This window comes from Larus michahellis, chromosome 9, assembly GCF_964199755.1.
Source record: "Larus michahellis chromosome 9, bLarMic1.1, whole genome shotgun sequence".
Taxonomy (NCBI): Eukaryota; Metazoa; Chordata; class Aves; order Charadriiformes; family Laridae; genus Larus; species Larus michahellis.
In genome coordinates this window covers 13,572,902-13,592,560 of record NC_133904.1, presented here as the reverse complement: position 1 = coordinate 13,592,560, position 19,659 = coordinate 13,572,902, and the positions used below count along the sequence as shown (strand labels likewise).

The window sequence follows — 19,659 nt, the reverse complement described above, 5'->3', positions numbered from 1 at the left end:
AAAAAAGAAAAAAAAAAATGAAATCCAAACTTTTAAATGTCATTTCTCCTGCAGTTATTCATTCTTTTGGCCTGAACATAAGACCGAGGCTTCATCAGAAAGTAAAATCTGAAATAATGTCCCTTGCCTTATTCCTCAGAGTAAAACTTGGAGATGGTAAATGTTTTGTTGCCCGGTACCAAATTTGTTTTAACAAGCACTGCTACTCATTGGCTTTGGTTCCAGCCCAAAGTTCTGTTGGTGCCTAAGTTCGAATGAACAGCAATTGTTTGGCAAAACTATCAAGTTTCCTTTAAACCACACAATGGCTATTCTGGTAAAAACAGCAGTGGGAGCTTCTGGTGGAGCTGCACCTGGAATTCAGGACTTGTTTGAAATATTGGTCTGGCAGAAAGGTGGGAAGATTGTGACCTGCTCAAAGTCCAAAAAGCAGTTAAGAGCCTTCTAGTCCTCTTGCTAATCACTATTGAAGTTCGGAGCCAAAGAACAACCTGTAAACAGCGGTGGCATACTGTGGGAGAAGTAAGCTGTAGGGCAGCAGTGGGTCTGAGGGGTGAGTGGGGTGGTTGGGCAACTTCAGTTTGAGCCTTAAGCTCACTCTTGTTGGAAGACCTGGTGAGGGGTGACGCGCTGATGTAGCAGGTCAGTTGACTTGGGTGTCATGTGTACATGTAGCACTGTGCTCTGCCTGCCCCTCTGCAAGGATCCCAATCATTCAGCAGATGACAAAAATAGGGTAACCAGCTAAATCTGGCACTAGGGAGTGGGGCACTGTAGCAGTGGTATATGAGGAGCAATCAGGGATTGAGCTGTAGCATGAGCAACCAGAGAAGTGAGTAACACAGTAGGAAAGAGTCATCAAGGATGATTGCGGGAATGTGCATGATGGTGCAGTGGGGAGAAAGAGATCAGATTTGGAGCTAGAAAGAGGCTGAGGAAAGCAGGCTGGAGAGCAGGTTCCCTACTGTTCGGGACAACATGGCACATGTCATGGTTTTGATGTGTAGACTTTCTTAGTTTGTTTCAGTTCTAAAACATGGGATCACATTTGTATTCATGTCCTCCTTATTGTTAGGCCAAGACAGTAATCCAGAGCCTGATTCCTGTAACATGGACAGTGCAGGCTTACATATGTATTTGCACGTATGTTCTTTCTTTCACTGCATAAGCAAGTTGACACAGAAGATGTGTATCTAAGGAATCCAAAGAAAGAGACTTTGGAAGCTAGGACCTTTATTTTCTTTCCTGCCCCGGTCCATTAACCTAATGGCTTTAGTGAAGTGATGCATTGCTAATAAACCCTGCACCTATTTTATCTGACACACAGCCTTGGGTTTCAGCTACCAATGCAATTCTGCTAGATCTTATCAGTGAAAGGTAGTTGCAATCATACACTCATATTTAGGAATCTGATCAAAATATTTTGTCATTGTTTTCCCTGACTTAAGTTTAGCACAATCCGTGTTAGTCTGGAAACCTTTTTACACTGTCATTTTTTTAAACTATGAAACAAAAGAGCATGGAAATGTTCATTAGGGTACAGGCTTCAATCTAAGCTTCTGCCAACAGAGAGAACAGCTTTAAATAAACCAGTCTTACTTTGGGGATTACTGCCTCCCTTTTCTCAAATAATGCTGCTGTTCTGAGGATGCTCAGTTTTAGGCAAATGACGTTTTCAGATAAAAAGATACGTTATTAGAAATTGACAACCAGCTCTAACTTAATGCTATATAAGACTACCTACACAAAGTAGTCTTTGCAGTGTTAATTTTGAAAATTCAGACAAAAGCTGGTTTGGGTTCAGCCTCAATTATATAAACTGAAATTCCTTGAAATTTGAGCGGAAAAGGAATCTGGATGATTAGTTCCACCTTTGGCCAGTCTCCCTTTCACTAAAAGTTAAGAACCAATAGGGCTTATTTTGCTGTAGAAAAGTGTACTACAGTTGGGTTTTGTCTCTGAAAGAAGAACCTGGAATGATTTGGAGCTGGGTCCCATTTGTTGTTCGCAAATTCCAAGGGCTTAGCAGGGAGAAAGTATCTCTTATTTGTTCTGTATAACACAGCCCATTAAGTACCTAAGTTTGTCACTGCAGTGCATATTGCGCTACATCTGGTTTCTCCTTACATCCTCAATTTAGAAATAGAAATTCAGCTGTTACCATAATGAAAGGAGAGAGCTGTGCTGGCATTTTAATTTTTAAAAAGCACATTCTGGAATACTTAAGTTAAAGCAGAAACATTCTTTCAAAATGATTGTCCGTGTTCCCGTAAGGGTATGTAGAAAGTATTAATAATATAACACAACACACAAGAACAGATGTCCCGTAGCAAAGTTTAAATAAAATTGGAAGAAATTAACACCCAGTTTGCTAATGTGCAGCAAAGGAAACTTTGTTCTACATACAGGGGCTCAAGCTTGGACGCCTACATCCCCTCCCCTTCATTATTGAACAAAGAGGAAAATAGGAACACAATAAAAATAGAAACTGATAAAAAAAGCTCAATCAATGTGTTTATTTTTATCCTGTAGCAAAGTTTCATTTGTTGATCCGTTTTCTTTGCATAATTGCTGATAAATTGAGCCCACCTTTAATCTCTGAAGCACAACTCCTAATTGCATAAATGCAATATATAAAGGCATGCAACATAATCCCAGTTCCAGAACATTGTTACTTTGATCTTTCCCTGAGCCATTATCTCATTAATGTTTTATCTCTATGAAATTGTTTGAATTCAACAAAACTTGGAAAATCAGGAAGTTTAGATAAATTATTTCAAGTTTGTCCTGTGCTGTTTCAAGTACAGATGAGGAAAAATGAGTATGGGGTTGAATAAAGTCTGCTGTATCCAGTTCCTGAAAAATTGAGAGTTGTTTGTACATGTGGTAGCTTTGTAAATTTACAGGGTTTTGCCTTCCTCACAGGCCAGAAATAAATTTATATACATATTTAGTATCCAAATGTCATCTTCATTATTTGATATTGAACTACCTCAGGTCAGTGATATCACAGCACAGTGCTTAAGAGGAGATGCCACTAAAAGCTCTTTTTTATGTGTAAATCTTTGCTACCTGGCTGGGGTTTTTGTTTTTACACTGTGTGTTATTCTGAAGAGACAATGAGCCAATGACCACTCACAGGTGAGGGCTGTCTTTAAAAAACAGGAAAAATGTCTTACTGAAATGTTACTCTTTCATGGGAATGAACAAAATACATATTGCTAAATTATTCCCCACTATTTTGCTGCCCAGTATGGACTGACAGTTGAATTACTATTTTTGGCTGCTTCATCAAAATTATTGTTGAATATCAGTCCTTTTTAGGACTTGTGGAGTCAAGGTAGTGTGATTAATTTTGCTCATCAGAATAAACTTTATTTACCTATAACAGTCCAGGATATTGGAATTTTACAGCTTGATCAACACTTTATGGATTCTCTTAACTATAAGTTAGTCTGAGAAGCTGGCATTTCTGCTGTGTTTGGTAGGTGGGAAAGTGCAGTGGTAACTGTGTTGTCATGACTGACCAGCAAAAAGACATTATTTTAAGTAGATTGTTCAGAATGCAATTTAAAGCTTTTTCTTCCTTTTTTTTTTTTAATTGATTTTAGAAAGATTTTGTTCTTTTAAAAAGGTTTGTTGGAGTTTTACCCTTCAGTCTCTCAAAAATTATGATTCCTTTCATGTGTGCCAAGCATTAGCTATTGTTCATTCTCATCCAGAAAACAATGGATCAATTTAATCAAGCAATTTAATACTGTGCCTCTGCTCCTCCATTTCTAAAATCTTAATTATCAAAAGATGCAATACTCCTTTTATAGCAGTTGCATTAATTAGACTTTATCCTGGATATAATCATTCTGAGCGCTTCAGTGCTTTCAGTTTGATAATTCATTACATTCAAGTAGAGACTGTGGAGCTATGTTAGCATCATTATGTATATTTTACCTTGTCACAAAGAAGTTTCAAATTTTACTATTTCAGCACTCTTGAACAGCTGCCTGAAGATTAAGAAAAAAAAAAAAAAGAATTCTTAGAAAGTTTGACACGTTGAGTTTTGGATTATCTGGTCTTTGTTTGTCCAGAGACTATTTGAAAATTTCTGCATGAAAATTTAGTGTGTCTGGTTGTAAGGAATAGATTCAAGTCACAGAATCACAGAATGGTTCGGGTTGGAAGGGACCTTAAAGATCATATAGTTTCAGTCCCCCTGCCCTGGGCAGGGACACCTCCCACTAGACCAGGCTGCTCAAAGCCTCATCCAGGCTGGCCTTCAAGACTTCTGGCCCTCCTTTCATTATGTCGGAGTGTTTGGACTGTTGAGTAGGGCTAGGGAAAGAACAGATTCAGGCTACCTAAAAGATAGGTATTGCAGCATTGACCGCTGCATCTTTCTGTCCCCATGGAATTTACGCCTTGAGTCTTTGGGGGACAGTGGTACTTTTGGCCATAAGGAAGTAGAGCAAGTAGTATCTGTCTTCTGTATTTTCTAGCATAGGTTGAAAATACTACTTCCCCCCCCGCCCCCTGCTCCGGCTCCAAGATGACTGCAAGAACTTAACTGCAATTATTGTAATGCCATGCCCAAGCTACCAAAACGCGCTGAGAAGCGGGTTCATTGTGGAGCTCATGAAATTGCGTGATTCCCTCCGGGTTCAGAACCATGGACAAAGCACGCTCACACCTCCCTCCCAGTACCTTGGCGGCGTTAGTGGGAAGAAGAGGCAGTTGAGTTTAAAGATTTTCACCCAGTAATTTAGTGAAGTGAATCACAAGTCCAGAACAACCCCCTACTGTATAATTCATACTAATGTTTTAAGTCCTGTTCGTTATTATTTTGTACTGATTTCATAGATTAATTTATAAGGTGGTTTGAAAGGACCTGAACAAGGAAAAGCCTCATCTTTTTACTTCTAGAAGAACTCCTACTGAAATACTAGTCTGCTCAGTGTATCATATGCAAATGTCATTTGCACTGAATACAGCTGCAATATTTTGCCATTTATGGAGTATTGGAAATACAGCAGCCAACTAAGTATTTATTGATCCACTATCTGACCATTAGAGACAACCTTAACATAAGCATAAAATGGCTTAAAGCATAGTACAATTTTCAGCTTGTTTTTCTGCAGAAAAAATAATAAGTGCTGAAGCATTATGGAGCAGTATATACATATATAGTGTACTGGGAAGAAAAGAGATGTAGTTGGTACAACCTCTACACCGTGATAATATGTACGCTTGATGTTGTTCTATAGGAGAACAATAGAAAAGAAAGATAAATTAGCCTGTAAGCCTTCACAGATGCAAGAGTTTTGGATACTTACAGTGTTCTGTTTTCCTAGAATGTGCTTAAAAAATAAAAATCTTCGCTGTCATTTGGTAATATAATATAGGAGTTTTGAAAGAGGCACTTAAAAAAAAAAAAAAGCATCCAGTACTCCCAGTAAAAATTCAATATCATTTCAATGAGCCTTTGATTTCAATGAAAGTGCACAGAACTAATGGCTCAATTCCTCATCATCGGTAAAACGTGATGAATTTACTAAAGTAAGTTTAGTGTTTGTCACTTCTGAAAAAAATGCAGTGTGTAGTAATTTATGACAGAAGGTTGATATGCCCCATTATGGAAATTCTCTTTGACTTTAGGGGAAATACTTCTATGTTATGACAGAAATACATAGACACAGGTAACAGAGAGAGAACCTTTTGATGGCTATATACTTGTTTCAGCAAGATTTTCTGTAGCCTAATCAATCAGTTCTATGTATTTTACTGGTCTTGTCTACTGGATTGTGTAGAATTTTACATCTACTTTGAGTGAGCCACACCTGAGAATTATGTGAAATATCACTTATTACTGGCTGCTGTGATGGGACAAGTATCTGAGATTTCATGTGAGACAAAATATTTTTGAACTGTCAAACAGCAGCTTTGATGAAAAGCAAGGGGAAGGAGTAGGCTCTGTGTAAACTTCTCATCAAGAGACACACTAGGGCCAGGCAGTCAGGAGAGACTTTTTTTTTAGAAGTTGTTCCAATAGGACGCATAAGGGATGTCTTTAGTAATTTTGATAAAAGAACCTTTCACAGCTTGCTGTGGTGATATAATGGCTCTGAGTGCCATCTGACTTTGAGGTCTGTACAATATGTCCTACATAATACCTAGTTTTAAGAACTACAGTGTCTGAAACATCTAAGTAGCAAAAGGGATAGCTTCAATAAGAGGGGAAAGAGAACACTCCACAAGATTTCCTAGTACTGCTGAAAGCCAGCCATTGTCTGTCGGCAGCTAGCTGACTTGAACAAAGCAAAATAATACGTTATGTCCCAGCTGTAGACCCTCAGGTTTCTGTGTGTCAACAGTACGTGTTATGTCAGGAAAAGATCCTGATTTCTGAGACTGTAGGTAGGGAAGACAGAGACACGCACCTTTATGAAAAAAGGCAAGGGCATCCTTATAAGACTTTTTGATAGCAAAAAATGTAAGTTACTACTGATTAGTTCCATCGTATTGGATAGCTAAAGAATCAATCTCATTTGATTAAGATAACATTTCTGTTCTGGTTTTTATCATTGATGAGCACGGTAAAGCTGTTTTAAAAAAAAAAAAAAAAAAAAAGAATAAAACCATACTCTTTCCAAAGCATATTATTAAAGCTTTATTGATGTGACATTGGGATGGCTTGTGAGGAGGGCCCTGTGTGTCCCTGTGATCAGGTGAGCAGTGCCTTACCATGTTATAACTCGTACTAAGGGCTACCTTAGACAAGTCAACAGCTAGAGAAGAGATGAAAATTAGACTGCTGGTTGCCAAAACTAACAGCTGAGCAACAGGAGAGCAATCCATTCCTGGAATAAACTATGCTATGATGTCTGCTCCTGCAAGCAATATGGTAGTCCTAGTGGAACCTTATTCAGGCTTTTTAAGCAGCATTTGGCAGTGCAGGAAATGTCTGTGCTCTGATATGATTCCATTGTTCCTTCACCTTGTTACTCATGAGTTTTTCTTATTTTTATAAAGCATACAGAGGTTGAGCTAAAGTGCGCAAAATGAAAAGCTTCTCGTGCCTTCAGTGGGCTTCATGCAACCCCTGTTGTGACCAGTATTTGATTATTAAGAACAAAGATCATTAGAGATAGAATTTATGATCTCTGTTTGTTCTAGTAAAGATAATTTCTGGTAAGCTTTTGCTTTTATTCAGGGATGTGTTTCACATAATATTTTTTCTGTTTTCAGCTAAAGAGGATAACTAGTGCTCCTGTATCTTTGCTGTGAACATATTGTGCTCATGTAGGCATGGAAATGAAAAATTAATTTTTATAAGAGTTGTATGAAGTGGCCACTTTTTCCATGTAAATGTTTTCCATTTTGTTTTTGTAAACTATAAGACCAAATATATTTTTTTTTTCCTTAATGGCAAACATTTTGGAAAGCGAGAGCATGACGTACTGCTCTACTACTGAATGGCTTTCAGTTGTCTTGCTTGGTGTGTTCTGTGCATCATAATGGTGAAAGACGAGAAAGCATTGATATCTGCTGATGTTACTACACCTCATCTTTTGGTTTGGAAAATTTCTCAAAAGCTTTAATGGCTTTAGAATCTCCTGTGGATTTATGCTGGACTGTAGTAGTGGAACTATCTACATAAGTCTGGGTTCTACAAAGATGAGGGTAAGAGTATCCTTTTCTAATGTTGTTTTGAAGCAACTGTTGTTACTGATCAGCCTGAAATCAGGATGCAGAGTAGCTGAAAGACTGTAATTAAAGAATGTGACTTTGAACATTAGCTAAAAAAAAAAAAAGTTAAATGTATTTATCCTGTAATGGCATTACCAGGCTGACCAGATAAAGTAGAATAAACAAAATATGTCATGTACTTCACAGTACCACACGTTAGTGCTGGGAGGAAATGAGCTTTGATGTGGAAAATCTTGCTGTGGTGTATCGTTGCTTCCCAATTCTGGGGAGAAAAAAAAAAAAAAGGGGAGAATAATTCAGGACCATATGGGAGTCTAATAAAACTGAGTGTCAACAATCCTCTCACATCCATTCCAGATGGTTTAGACTTTCCTTGGAACTGAATGTCTCATGTAAAATTAGCTCCCTGTTTATTCTCAGTTAATAACAGTTGCAAAGGTGAAGAGAAGACTAATATAGCAGAAAAGACAAGAGAACAGCAAGACGTCTTTCTTGTAAAATTGTTAATGTTGAAAGATACGATTCCGGTGTATGAGCAGAAGGATATGACTAAAAATAAGCAGTTTGATTTACTACATGTATTCAAACATACAATGGCACACAAAGAAAAGGAGTCTTTCCTAGCAAGGAAAGGCTTGTTTTCCTTTCAAAAGGAGGGGAAAAAAAAATATTCCTGACAAAAAGGAAAAATCTAGTCTGGAATTGGGAACTCTGTGTGATTTTTCCCATATATTGACAGTTCTTGATGTCAAATAAATCTTTGTCTTTCCCTCTGATGCCTTTATGAGCAGAGTTTGATAATCATGCAGGTTTTTTTGTCATAACTGCTAATAACTGAGATTTAGGATAAAATAATCAAACTGAACGTAGCAGGCAATACTAGATATTATGTACCAGTCAAGTAAATGCAAATTCATCTACAGGCCGAAAAGAGATCCTACATGTGTTTTTTTTTCTGTGTGCTGTGCTTGTGGTAAATAGTGTGGTCTAATGTTACTTTTTGTCTTTTCTTTTAAAATGTGTGACTTTTTTTCCTTCAAAACCCATCTCAACACACAATTCAAAGTACGTTCTACTGGTGGTTAGATTATGGGTTTGAGTTTGCATAACAGCTTTTACAACAATAAGTCTTGCCTTGTCCATGGGCTAGTTGAACTTTTGCTGCACAGATTTAAAAAAAACCAAACAAAACCACAGCAACCAACGAAAGTTCTTAATTTCACGCTGTCATCCTCTTTATCCTAGTCAAAAACTAAAGATTTGGTTTCCTCTGACAGAGCAGCAACTGGAGCTGAACGAGGTCCAGCATGCAATAATACCACGTTGGAGCACAGCAAAATCAGTCTTGGTCTGTTTTCCCTCTCTTCCCTCTCACAAAATTTGGCATCAAGAGGTTTAAAACTTCATGTGAAACAATGTTACCTGTTTTCAGTTCTCTTGTATCCATGTGGCTTGTACTTCAATTACATTTTTAAGGAGGAGTAAAAACCTGGCTTTTTTGAGATTTTGCACTGGCAAAACCTCTTTTGGTTGAAGTGGGAGCAGGATGAAGTCTGGTTAGGCTTTTGTATTGCTTTTTAGTTACTTTTAAAAATTAAACACAGTGAAGATGTCTTAGGTAATCTGGTTTGACTGCCTGTTGTGAGGCAAAAATCTTACTGCATCTTTAAAAACATTTTTTGAGACTTTGGGTTTTTTTCCCCGCAGTGTTTTTGTGCAAAATTGAGTGGGAAAGTTTTGTTTTTCAAAAAGTATTTTTGTTGTGAGTGTTCTGACCAAACATCCAGTGAAGCCTGATGAGGTTTTGCCATAGACTGTAATGGGTAAATAAAAAGCATACAACCTTTTATATACATACACACACTTAATATAATCACCACCCTATCATAAATGGTTTGAGTTGGAAGAGACCTTAAAGCTCATCTAGTTCCAATCCCCCTGCCCTGGGCAGGGACACCTCCCACTAGACCAGGCTGCTCCAAGCCCCATCCAGCCTGGCCTTGAACACCTCCAGGGATGGGGCAGCCACAGCTTCTCTCGACAACCTGGGCCAGTGGTTCACAACCCTCACAGGAAAGAATTTCTTCCTAATATCCAATCTAAATCTACCCTCTTTCAGTTTAAAACCGTTACCCCTCATCCTATCGCTCCACTCCCTGATAAAGACCCTCCCCATCTTTCCTGTAGCCCCTTTAGGTACTGGAAGGGGCTCTAAGGTCTCCCCGGAGCCTTCTCTTCTCCAGGCTGAACAACCCCAACTCTCTCAGCTTGTCTGCATCCTTCCTTTGATATTCTTTAGTAATAACCTAACAGTATAGTTGTCATGGACAACTCTGTTGCTTATCAGCTGTATATCTTGTGCATGAGCATTAGTCTACACAAAAATAATTATTTTTGTGAGTCATTGTTCTAGGCCCAAAGATACTATGCCCACTTGGCAAAAACAGATTGCTATTAATATATGAAATCTGCTCTGAAAAAGAATTTGAGCCATTTTGCAATGATTACTTTGTTCTTGTTTTTTGTCTTTAAAAGGTATTTAATTCTAAAGAGATATTGGAGGCTGGGGATTTAAAATAGATCTGACACAACTTGTTCCCTAATTAATTTTAAAAAGTCTTGATGTAGTTTCTTTTGTACAGTTAATTTTGAACGCACAATTGTCCCTACTTTACAGTCTAGATTTATTATCTGATATTGTTACTTCTGAGGGATTATTAAACTGAAGATTGTTTGGGAAGTGTACTGTCTAAGCATGATTCTTGATGGCTATATTTCATCCAAGTGACACTCTGTCATCCTCTAGAGGATAACAAAGGGGTTCAAGTGTCCATCCAGTTTATTCTCAATAGAAGCAATTCCTTTTGCTCAGTAAGTTCAGTGGTTTAGATCTAGCTGTCCCATTTTAGTCTTTGTTGCAGTTTGGGGTTTACAAAGCCGGTTTCTCTCCCTGGTACGTGAGTCCCTGAGAGCTGGAAAGAAGACACAAAAGTTCTGTTTGGTGAAACCAAATAGATAGTTCTGGGGCACCAGGACTAGGGAAGTCTGATTTATTTCTTGAGCTTTCTCTTGTTTAATGAACTCTGAGCACCAAAGTTGTATCTATGTAAAAAGGCTTGATCACATCTCCATTAGACATGTTCTGATGTCTGAGAAATTAAGAGGGTTGGTGGTTTTTTTTTTTGTTTTGGTCCCCCCCCCCCGTTATAGCATTTCTCTCTTCTATCTTGCTGCACGTTTTAGAAAAATTGTAGGATTTGAAAATTTTTTAAAAATCCTTTTCCCTTCCTCTTTATTTTATTTTTAGTGCAAAAGTTTTTGGGTAGAGAGCACACAAATGAAAAGAACGCATGATGGTATAATCCTTATTTCTGGAGTAAATGGGATTGGCAATCTGTGTCATTCTTTGATTTCCGTGCTTCTCTATGGATACAGTAGGTAAACCAATCCATGTTTCTCCATTTCAGTGTCCTACTAGGTTACATACAAAAGACGCAATGCATCAGATTTCTTTTAATAACCTAGCAGAATCATCATTAGTAAGGGGAAGGCAATTATTTCTCTTCATTAAATTTCTAAGTGCTTATTCTGAAGTAATCAGGAGACTGTATGCTTTATAGTCGTGCATAGCTAATACATATCCATTTCTGCATCTTCTGTAACAACAAAGCTCAAAATTATACTGAAGGGTTAGAATGTATCTGTGGTCACATGGTGATTTCAGAAATGGCTATTAAGAGGTGTTAATTAAATTCTTAGTTTTCCTAGATACATGCTTTAAATTTTAAACAGAGATTAATATAGATGTCTGGCTACTACAGGAGCCTGTAAAAATATGTCACTGCGTGAATGTTTACCTGAAGTTAAATCTCCAAGAGTTGAAAAGGTTTAAATATTCCTTTTTGTTTGTTTTATCCACTGGAAATGGATTTGAAGCCAGTAGCAGATATGAGTGCCTTTTTCTCAAAGGGAGTTCAGAATGTGAACCCATTTAACGTGTTAGTCTTAAATCTACTTTTAACCAAAACTAAAGAAAATTAACTAGGCTTATATAGAAAGGCTTGGGGTTTATTTGGTTTTATTTCTTCTCTCAGCAAGCCATTTAAATGTAATTCCGTAGAGGGGGGAAAAAAGGCTTGGTAAACTATCATGAATTCCATTGGAAATTGACTTCATTCAAAAAGGCAACAAAACACTTTTAAAAAATCTTCAAAATACATATTTATTATGTATCACATGTTCTTCCTGATGTATTCTATGGTTTCTTCCTTTTAAAATGCATTATAATGACTCTGCATGTTTGGGGATGTTTACGTGTGCACCAGTAACTCCCTGATTTTAGGAGTCGTCTGCTCCTAAATGAGAGGGTTAAGGAATGAGCTTGAGCACTAGGCCTCTTGTTTGCCTGTGCTGTAGTAATGTTAGTCTGTCCCTTGGCCGTATTTCGGAGAGCCTCAACTAGCTCTCTCCAGGACAGCGGAATAGTGCGATAGATAAATCTCCTCCAGAATCCAAGTATTGTTTTCTCCATTATGCCAACAGGCTTTGCATCTTTCATGTGATCTCGTATTTATCTCAAAGCATGCATTAAAACCTTTGGTTTTGTGTAGTTTTATGCATAAAAAATGCTGCTTTGGGAGGCTCTAGTACAGCACTTACGTTATTTCAGACATTCATAAGTGGGGGAAAAAATTGCTGTGTAGTATGTGGCCTAACTCTCTGCTCTGGAAAGTATCTCCCTTGATAAGCTGTTGTAATTGTATTTTGTCATGTTACTGCAAAATGGATGGATAAGTAAATTAAAGGTTTCAGAATGCTACAGAAAAATAATTTATTAGTGTCATGAAATAGCACAATGAAACTGCAAATAGGAAGTAGTTATAAAATAGTAAAATAGGTCTGCAGTAGAACGATCACTGCAAAAAAAATAGAGAATGTTTGGACTTGGCGCACAAAGCCAGGTTGTGGCACAAAGTACAGCCTTAATATTTCAGAATTAAAATACTGTGAAAACTAATAATGGCAATGCTTTACAGATGAGGTAAAGCATAAAATGTCTCGTATGATAGGCTGTAAGAAGACTGTTACTCTAGGTTTTATGTTGTACATATGTACTGCTGTTTATTGCTAATCAGTTAAATGAACATGATGTCTTTGCTATTAATTTAAAAATACATTTAGAATTAATTTTTCCTTGCTCTCAGGAGCAATTGTGACACTTAGAATTCTAAATCCCACTGACTTTACGTGACATTTCATTAGGCTGGCTCAGAATACTGAAATGAACCCTTGTAAACCACTCATTGTAAGTTCTGAAAAGGCTTGGTGAATCAATGTCACACTGCAGTTGATTTTTTTTTAACTTTTTAAACTGTAGACTAAGATATAAATAGTCATTGGACCTGCAAAGGCTCCACTGCAGTAATATTCATTAAGAGTTTTTACTCTGATCCAAGTCCAGTCTGTGGTATTTTGTTTGAAAGACTATGGTGTCACAAAAACACCATGCTAATTAATCAGCCTCTTCAGAAGCCAAATACCACGGCAGCGTCTTGGATTGGTTTTATCTCCTATTGCTCCTATTCATGCTCTGTCCTTACTCTCTGTTCTACAGAGAACTGCTTGGATTCTTGGAGGACAATTGGGAATTTAATCATTTAATAAAAAAAAAAGATAATGTGGAAATGGACTCATGTTAGCAGACTTCAAAAAGAAAATTCAGTTAATGTTTGAAAATTTTAATAGGACCAATATTATGCTTTAAGCTGCTCACAAATTGATGATCTGCAGCCTGATAACTTGAAAGAACATGGCAAACTTCGGCTTTCAATAGGTTATAAAGTTTGGAGACTATTCCTGCACATCAATACTGCATCATTGCCCTCTCTTTCACAGAATATGGTGGGTTGTGGGTTGGTATGTTTGTTTATTTATCTTATTTTTTCTTACAATTACCCAACCTTGGATTCTATTGTTGGAGGTAGTAGCTAAATTGCAAAGCCTTGGCCTTCTTAAACTCGAACACTTCACAGGGCTTTTGACGATGAGCACAGTTTCCAAAGAGCAGAGAGCGCTCAGGAGAGAATAGTCACTAGGGAGTATATCTTCTTTGTGTGGTCTGCATAAACCTCCTCATCCCATGAATCACAAGCCTCACTATTTCATGGTATCTCATGCATGCCAATGTTTTGTAGCAGCACGCTGTATGAAAATCTTTTAACCCTGTAAGGTGTAGTTCTCCCAGACAATTTATCCTTTGTTGGGTCGTGTTACAGTTCCCATGGAACTTTTCAGAAATGATTGATGATAAATGACTCAAATTTTAGACACTTTCACAGGCTTTTGTATTTGCTAGGTGACATTCTTCTATCATGGCAAAGAACTCGTGTGTAGCTGGAACTGAAAAATGGGGAGTTGTCATTCCTTGATATAATTTTAAGTGTCTGTTAAAAAAACCAACCAATCAGCCATAAAACCCTTGAGGTTCTTGCACTTGTTATTTTGAAGCAGGATACTTGCCAGCAATGAAGGAAAATGCATGGTATAGAGACAATAATTTACTGGTAACCTACTTAATAACAATAAGCAAGCAAAAATAAACTACAGCTGGTACATATTAGCAAGTTGTATATATATCCCTCTTAAAGTGTTCTCCTTTCATCTTCACAGAATCACAAAATGGTAGGTGTTGGAAGGGGCCTCTGGAGATCATCTAGTCCAATCCCCCTGCCAGAGCAGGGTCACCTGGAGCAGGTTGGACAGGAACCCAGGTGGGTTTTGAATATCTCCAGAGAAGGAGACCCCACAGCCTCTCTGGGCAGCCTGTTCCAGTGCTCTGCCACCCTCAAAGTAAAAGTTTTTCCTCATGTTGAGATGACATTTCCTGTGTTACAGTTTGTGCCCGTTGCCCCTTATCCCAAAGCTGGGCACCACTGAAAAGAGCCTGGCCCATCCTCTTGACATCCGCCCTTTAGATGTTTATAAGCTTCTCTTCTCCAGGCTGAACAGACCCAGGTCTCTCAGCCTTTTTTCATAAGAGAAATGCTCCGGTCCCCTGATCATCTTCATAGCCCTCCACTGGACTCCCTCCAGTAGTTCCTTGTCTTTCTTGTCTTGTCCAGGGAGCCCAGAACTGGACGCAGTACTCAAGACGTGGCCACACCAGGGCAGAGTAGAGGGGGAGGAGGACCTCCCTCAAGGTCATCCTCTTTTTAATGCACCCCAGGAGACCACTGGTCTTCTTGGCCACAAGGGCACATCTTGATTATGTGTGGAGTCCCAAGGTTGATGGCTATTCTTCCCTAGGTGGAGTTTTGAAACAAGACATTAGTGTCCCCAGTTCTGACAAGGAGGTGTTATTCCTGATGATGTTGTCATCATCTTCACCTGTAGGTTCCCCGGGAGCCACACATACACATTTGCAATAACGGTTGGTTTACCCCTTCTCATTTTTCTTTAGGCTGCAACTTTCTGTTATTCCTGAGTTTTACTGAACATTCTAACCAAAGTATTGGCATATATTTATTATATATATCCTGCTCTACTAATCTTTGCTTAAATTGTTAGATCATATGATTTTTTTCCTCTATACATAATCTTATTTACTCCCACCATGCGTACATCCTCATAGATGCAGTCTCTGGCCATATATCCTGGCATCTAAGCAAAGGCATTTTAACTGGATTATGGTCCCGGTGTCATGGGGTTTTGACCAAAGATTGTCACTGGAGTGAAGAGACTCTCGGGCAATTAGTTCCTGAACCACACGGTACACTTTTTTTTTTTTTTTTTTTTTTGCTGTAACCTTTGTCTGGGGCATGGGATTAGCAAGTCATTTCTGTTTTGAAGATTTAATTGATACTCATAACATGCTTTGAGATCCTTAGGTGAAGTAATATAGTGGATTGAAAGCATTTCTGTAGTATAAATTTATCTTCTTTGCATTATTCCTTGTGGAATAAGGAAGACAAGACCAATGAATATAGTTTCATTTGTATTTATACATCTGAGCTGGTGAGATTTCATTTGAAAACATTTCACATCAAACAGAAAAATATCTATTTGCAGCTGCTTTAGCATTCATTCAGTAGCTGGATCTAATCCTTTTGCAAAATTTAATTATGTGCTTTCTGAAATGGAAGTAAGTGGCAATTTTCTTAATGCAGTTAGCACCATACTTAATATTACAATAATACTGATTTATACTCTTCTCATGTCTCTCTTGAATTATTGTTTAACACTCAAAAATATCTCCTAACATTTGCTGTAATGAAAAAAGATGAATATAAATACAAATACGCATAGAGGTGTTAGGAGGTGCAGTTTCTGAATTTAGCTATTTTGATCTATAATTACTTGCCAAGAATCTTTCAATGGCTGCTAAATGGAGAATGAAATTCAACTCCATCTACATATCATTACAAGGTAAGGATAAGTTTATAAAGCATTGAGTGAGATGCTAATCAGCTCTTCTAAAACTAAAGAGGAATTAAATGATTGAAATCCGATGGGAGGTATTTTCAGCTCTCATCAGGCAGTTTAATGGAGTTATGCACATTGTGCCAAACATATCCTTTTTTGCAGCTGAGTTCACTGGTCTTGGTTTTGACCAGCAATTATTTAATGAATAGAGAGTTATTATGAAGATCTGCTCAATTCTTGGACTGCGAAGTTCATAACTGCTGTAGAAGTGTGGTGAGGCTGCGTGAAGTATTGGGACCCGCATTACTCACTGAAGGATCAATACACAAAAATCCACTAAAGGCTAATGTTTCATTAGAGATTCCTGTTCTACTGTGGACTATGGAAGAATGCCATAGAGTCACTAAAGTAAATTAATCAAGTGACAAGGTAAAATAATCTAAAATATCATATTAAGAGAAAGTGAGTTAGTATCAATTAATAAGTTAATGAATTAAGTTAAACTGAATTATACTTAAAATACCAGCAGAGCCTTCCAATTTCTCAGAAATCATTTTGAAGCTTACTAAGCAGTGTTCTATCAATCTTGATGCCAAATTCAATCTGCCACACCGATTCCACTCAAGTAGACTGGGAGAACGCTTTAGTAAAAGGTGGTATTTGAAAATAACATTCTAACGCCAGCACTAATTGGAATAATGCCAATAAATTCTGCCCATATTATTGGTGCTTAGATTTCTCTCCACCTCTACGCTTTCAAGCACTCTAGAATGTCTCCATCTCTTCCTAAAGCAGTGTTTAGGAACTGAATAAGACTATAGGATTTTATTGGCTTTTAGCTTTTTTTTTGTATAAACAGGGACTTCAGTAATACATAAGCTGTTCCTGTTGCATGAACAAGTTTTCTGTGTGTGCCATCTGCTGGACCCTGCTCCGAGTGCAATGTTAACTCATAGGTCTTTTCAATTATATTTGTACCTAAATAAAGTTATCTCCACCTAAAGAGATGAAAGCAAAAATATGAACAGCATAACATCATCTCACTTTATGAAGGCAGCAGGGTTTATTGAGTGACGGCAGTTCACAATATCTAGTTCTAAAAAACACAATTCTGGATCTTTTTTCTTTTATGCATTGATGCATTTGAAGGGAATTATTGCTACAGTAGTGTGGATCTGTGGAATAGGGTGCTTGTCTACATTGTAAAATTAAAGGTCTATGTTTGAAAACATTGGAGTTCTAACAGTATGTAAAACTAGCACTTTTATAAATAGATATCATAAAGTTTAAGGCTTACAATAATAAGTGGATAGGTAATGTTGTTTTGAGCCCTAACAGTCTTAATGTCTCAAGTCCTGTGTAACTGCCACTTTAAAATGAGTATGTCAGCAGCAAATTCCAATCTTGGATTAGAGAAGGATTTATCTCACCATAGATCACAGCAGATTTGGCCCAGCATATTAACTGTTTTCCTCTATCCACAGTCATATGTTCCTTTCTGCCGTAAACTTTCAATAGGGATTTTCTTTTAAAGTTAAGAATTGAATTTAATGGAATATTAACTGAGTCTATAACACTGGTTGTATTGGAGAATGCAGAAAGTGAACAATCTAATAAAACTGAGAAATATTTATTAGTGTTTAAAAATTACTAATAGAGATTGTAAAATTCCGTGATAAATGTTTTCACTGGGAGTATCTCGTGATCAGGTTACTGTCTGAAAAATCTATCCATTTGCACTTATGTTAAAGAATTCTTATGTTTTTTAAATTTATTTATTTATTTTAGTGAGCCATTTCCTACCTTCCAGTTTTCTGTCACTTAGCCAAATACAAGAGTTATTACTCTGAAGGCTTTCATTTGAAAGTGAAATAAGTTAGTTATACAGTACAAGCTGAATTTGTTATGCCATCACGATATGAGTAGAAAAAGAGATTAAATTTACTTTGAACTATGTAGTCAGTTGATTTCTTGCTTTGTTTCCTTTTTTGTTATACTTTTCTCACAGATAGCTGAGCCCATTGTTTGTATCATCAAGCCAAGCTTTTTTTGTTACATCCACAAATCCCAATTATCTTAAGAATCAATAAAAACTCTCTCTTCTCCCTTCTCCCCCCTTTAAAGTTTTGATAAAATGCATTCCTAGGTAAGCAGCCTTGTAAGAACTTAAATTACTTAATCGATTTCTGCTTTCTTACTGTTATTAAATCTTTGCAATAGCATATCTTCTGAAATCAGTGGGAAATCTGAGTTTGCAACATCCCAGAGTTCATCCTTGTATCTGATATTTTTAACAATCAATTCATGCATGCATACACACACACTCATACATTTAAATACTTTTTTGTGATTCTTAGATTGGGAAAACACAAAGAAACATGATTTAAAACTTGGTTTGGAGCATACAACTTTTATTTCATGATTATTTTATTTTCTAACAACATCCACATTTATGTGCTGTGAGCAGCCCATAATCGCAGTGATGTATAAAACATAGTCTTCAAGTTTGGTCTGTGTTGGTGTATTGAACGTTAATAGACTAGTCACTTGATGACAGTAGACTTGATGTGGTTTTGAGTCACTTAAATTTTTACAGTACCTGGTAATAAAACACCATTTAAAATCAGAGCTCTGTTTTGTACAATGGCATATATACATTGAAAAGATTTAAACTGTTTATATCTACATGGCAAGCTTTGAAACGCTGCTTCACCAATGGCAGTTCTCAAACATATGTAAGTATGCGAGGAGGGGAAATGAATCTCATCGTGCAAATATTCATGCAAATAGACCACTGCATAACAGCCATAATAAAGATAGGGAGAAGGGGGCTCAGATTAGCTAATGGCTCAGATTAGCTAACAGCTGAGATTAATTAAACAGATCTGTTGTCCACATTTGGACAAAATTAAGTACTGTAGAAATTTGAGGACCAGAAACACAGCGTGCAAAGCATATCAGAAAGAATATACTTAAAATACAATGAGAAATAATTCTGCAGGCTTGCTTACAAAAAGTAAGAAACGAACCTGCTTTATTTCTTCCATAGAATAATTATGGTAATCATGTTTCTGAAATTCCAGTCTACGAATTCAACAATATATAATACATTAAAGAAATCAGAGCAGCATGCATTTTTCATACATCTACATGATTTTATATAACTATTTCAAAATTTGAATCATAAAAGTAATTTATTAATTCCAACCTTGTGAAAAATTTTACTCAGGGAGAAACCTATAATTATGAGATGGAAAATGAGAGAATAAATTATCACTATAAAAAAATGTTTTTGTCTGTGAAATAAATGAAGATACATACTGTGTATAAAATAGTAGTTTATTCCCAAGAAAAAAGACACTTCAGTGAGTTTCTTTTTAAAGTTCTTGTACAAATGAGGAATGTGTATCCACTGAAGTACCCTTTTTGGTGTTTTACAATACAGAATGAGTAAGAATGGGATTTAATAAGGTTTTTTTAGTTGTTTTTTTTTGTTGTTGTTGTTGTTGCTGTTGTTTTATTGTCTTCTCCCAACAG

At 37.0% G+C, this 19,659-nt stretch overlaps 1 protein-coding gene across 1 annotated transcript in view; it reads left to right on the top strand.

Moving 5' to 3' along the window:
* The window catches only part of GLDN (gliomedin), a 121,661-nt gene that overhangs the window by 34,121 nt on the left and 67,881 nt on the right, over positions 1-19,659 (top strand). The gene's annotated exons all lie outside the window — the stretch shown is intronic.